Source organism: Physcomitrium patens, chromosome 6 (genome assembly GCF_059467195.1).
Source record: "Physcomitrium patens ecotype Gransden chromosome 6, ASM5946719v1, whole genome shotgun sequence".
In the NCBI taxonomy this organism is placed as follows: Eukaryota; Viridiplantae; Streptophyta; class Bryopsida; order Funariales; family Funariaceae; genus Physcomitrium; species Physcomitrium patens.
In genome coordinates, this window is record NC_143415.1 from 20,999,928 (window position 1) to 21,004,609 (window position 4,682).

Sequence of the window (4,682 nt, forward strand, 5' to 3'; positions counted from 1 at the left end):
TGGATGGAATATGGAACACATGTACCCCCCCTAATTTTATCTTCTCCTTCTTTAAATATATCACTACAACTTTTCAACAATAGTTTCAGTGATAGTCGGAGGTTGAAGACAACTAAATTCAGAATGGCATTGCTCATTGTTCAATAATTTCAGGACATTCGAAAGAAATTTTGTTAGTAACTATCATTGCAAACCTGTGAAATCTCTGTAGCAAAGAGCATTATAGCATTCTTTTACTTTTTTTTATCAGCTGTAACACCATACAGAGAGAGAGTCAGAGAGAATTGGACATTGACATGTTCTTGTGGAAAAAAAAACTTAGATGCATCACCTGGTAAAATAACCATAAATAAGGCAAAATAAGGTAGATTAGGAAAATAAAGAAAATAAACATACATAGGAGGGAGTTAGGAGTTGATTTTAGCAAAAATTACCTCAAGAAAACAAGAATTGATACTCAAAGATGACTAGTTGCCAACCAGGATCAAAATCATATCTCAAGGTACAAAACTAAGCACCTACAATGACTCTAAGGTTCTTTTGTAAATTAAAGAATGTGACTTGAGAGTAGACTTAAAGAGAGATTTTTAAGTATTAGTTTCATGTCATTTGAATTAATATTGAGATTTTGAAAGATTTTCAAAGTTAATGATATACTTAGTGGGTTTAGATTTTGAAAAATAAAAATAGGTTTACAAATTTTAGGATGGGTGAAAATTAGGCAATTCATTATTGTACTTGTTGTGATTGTGTATGAAAAATTTGAAATCAATCGAGCAATTCGATTGAAGCATATGAGGGTTTTTATGGATTATGGTCTTGGAGATTTGAGATTTAGGATCAGTGAGTCATTCCAAGATCTAACAATATTTGTTTGTTGAATTAAAGCAAAATTTAGTGAGACCAATTAAGACTTGAATATCAACATATAATCCAATTTTTGAAGTGATTGAATGATTCAACAAAGAAAAATTGGTGTTGAAAGATTAACATTCAAGTCAAAGAAGAAAGGTGGCCAATGATTGAGAGGTTTTGGGAGCTTTTCTCGCAATTGATAAGTTCAATTCTTTTCAGATTTTGTGTGCTTATTAATTGCTTATTGATTGAAGTCTAGATGAAATTTTAGTTAAGATCTATAGCTCAATTAATATTTATTAAGATTTCAAATAGCCATAATAATTGATTAAAATTTACTTGGAATTTTATTGAGATTGATTAGAGTTTAGAAGTTAATTAGAGTTTGACCTAGAATTAGGATTTAGGATTTACTTAGGATTTTATGAGGATTTATTTAGTATTTGATAAGATTTAATTAAGATTTAGGATTTTATTGGAATTTGATCTGAAATTAAGATTTAAGATTTGATTAAGATTTATTTAGGATTTAGATTTTTATTAAGATTTGGTTGAGATTAGTTTATGATTTTATTAGAATTTATTGAAGATTACATTAGGATTTGATTAAGATTCAATTCAAATTTCTATTTTTGATATTTTTAAAGATTTTTTTATTATATATTTTATTAAATTTAAGTTATAATTTTTTATATTTCTTTTGTAACTTCTTGAGGTTGTCATGAATTTAGAATACTTACTGGAAATCTAAATAAGAAGCTCAAGAAGAATCGGCAAGAACTAGATTAATCAGATGAGTACAAGAACAACACTAGAGAGGTGAGCTAGAGCTCCAAGAGATGTGTTGTCGAAACTGAGGATCCCCTCAATCTCGGTTCCTATATATACTACAAACTAGGAAGCTTTTCAAGTAGCTTCCACAAACTAGGAAGCTTCTCAAGTAGCTTCTACAAACTACAAAGCTTCTCTAGAACCTTTTAGAATCTTCTATAACTTCCTAGTGTATGTCCTTGACATCACCCCTTCTTTTAGCTTCAAGGTCTCCGAGAAGCACTCCTATTGCGAGTCAGTACCAACGTAAGAAGTTGAAAATTTGTCGCATAGTGTCCACAATATACTCCAATTGTTGTTTGTGCGGCAAGTAGTTCATTGGTCCTTGTAACCAACGATAGTGTCCTACGCCTTTGATTTCCAACCAAGCATGAACTTTCGTGTCTTCATTGTGAAAATGCCCTACAAACACTCCTTTGAAAAGATCACCATAGGCAAGTTCTACCTCCAACACAATCACTAGCGACTTGTTACTAGGTATCCTTCGTCGTCTTTGTAGTACAAGCGGTTTTTCATCTCGGGATCGTCTTTGTGAGATACTTGGTTGAGAAGACATGACTGGTATAGTATCTATCTCTTAGCTATCCATATCAGACCGAAAAAAACAAGCACTAAACATGGAAGAATGGGCTCAGGTTACAGATTTATAGTCTCTAACTATGTCTTTTAGAGGTTCCTTCTCCCTCTTTTTTGTAAGGCCAAGGATTAAGAGACTTCAAGGAGAAGGAACTTCACTGAAAAACTTTCATTGAAAGGGCTTAGGTTTTTGAAGATAGCGTTGATAAAACTCCTGTACTTTTTGCGACGCATTGATAAGATTTTTTGTTGGTTTCCATGTGCGCTCATTGATATCATAGTCACTCCAATGTACTGGGTATTCCAATTTCTCTTACTTATGCCACAAATCTAATACCTTTTCTACCTCGTATTCCTTGTGGTTCTCAATTTCAATACTAGGTGGAGAACATTGCACTCTTCCAGGAAAAGATGATTCTCAATAAGGCTCCAACAAAGAAACATGAAAGTCTGGGTGTATTTTCATAACAGCTGATAATCCCAGACAGTACGCCACTAGATTGATTTGCTTCTGGATGACAAATGGTCCCAACCTCTACTAGTCCAACTTGTCACATGGATGCTTGGTTTTGATATTCTGTCCAAGCAGCCATACTTTATCTCCAATTTTGAAAGTAGGTGCATGATTTTAAAATTTATTTACGGATGCCTTATAAGCTTCTTGAGCAGTTTACAATTGAAGCTTCAACATAGTTTGAAGCTCCGATAGTTGTCTCACAAATCCTTTAGCTACCGGATTGTTATTAGTTGATGGACTCAAAAAATCAAGCTTCAAATGATACTCATAGTTCAAAAAGAATGATATTTATTCAGTCGACACATGAAGGGTGTTGTTATATGCAAACTCGGCTAACGATAGATATGTAGTCCAATCATCTTACTGATAATTGATGTTGCATCGTAAATACCGCTCCAAAGTTTGATTCATCCATTCCATTTGGCCGTCAGTTTAAGGATGGAAAGCCGAAGAAAGCTTGATATCTACCTTCAATATTTCAAAGAGAGATCTCCAGAACTTTGATACGAATTGGGTTCCTTGATCCGACATCATATCATCTGATAAACCATGATATCGATATACACTATCAAGGAAGAGCCTTCCTGTGTCTTTGCTTAACGATGTTTTCTTGCAAGGGACAAAGTGTGCCATCTTTGTAAGCTAATCTACCACAACAAAGATGCTATCAAATGAATTTGATGGCAGCAGGTCCGTAATGAATTCCATGGAAATTGAAGACCATGGCCAACATGGAAGAGGCAATGGCTGAAGAAGACCATAAAGATGATGCCGAGGGTTCTTAGATCTTGAACAAATGTCACAGGAGAGGACAAAATCCTTGACATCCTTCTACATTTGGGGCCACCAAAAAAACCCTAAGAAATAAGTTCCAAGATCTTATTGAATCTAAAATGTCCCACAGTTGAAAAGTCATGTCGAGATTGGAGAACTTGAAGTCGTGCTCGTCCCTTTGGAATATACAACCACTCCTCAAAGTATAAAAGGTCTCTTTCCACCTTGAACTTGTCATTATTGACATGTTGCATGATATCGAGGGCTACAAAATCTCCAATAGTCATAGTACGTACCTAGTTGAGGAAGTCAGCATCAATTGGCACTTTAGCAAAGCAAAGCCTGAATTGTTTCGACTTCAACAATGTTGTACACTGTTGATCAAACGTTGCTTTTTTAGCCTTTGGTACTAGATACGATCTCTTTGATAATGCATCAGATAGTCCTTGTTGCTTCCCAGGTCGATAAGTAATAACAAAGTCAAACCTAGATAGCAACATATTCCATCGAGCTTGATGATGATTCAGAACCGGAGCCAACATGAAGTACTTCAAATTCTTGTAATCCGAATATACGGTCACTAGATGCGTAGCTCCTTTGAGAAAGTAATACCACTCTTAGAAAGAATCCACTATTGCAAGAAGTTCTTTATCGTGGATCTCGTAGTTGATCTTGACAGCAAAAAAACTTTTAAGAGTAGAATGCAACTGGATGAAGCTTCTTGTCTACGCCTATTTACAAAAGTACAGCTCCAATAGGAAAACCTGAAGCATCAGTCTCCAAATAAAAGGCCTTTGTAAAGTCCGGATGTACCAAGATTGGAGCCATAGTAAATGCCGTCTTAAGATCTTGAAATACTTTTTTTGCTAGAGGTCCCCATTTGAGCTTGTCTTTACATGTCAACCAAGTGAGCGGAGCAGCAACTTGAGAATAATTCTTGATCAAGTTCCAATAGAAGTTAACAAAGCCAAGAAAGCATTGTATATCTCTAATCGTTTTTGGAACTTCCCATGATACAATTGCTTCCACCTTCTTAGCGTCTATCTTCAAATCTTTTGTAGTTGCAATAAATTCCAAAAATTCCATTTCAGTTTGATTAAGCAAGCACTTTTTCAATTTGGCATAAAGT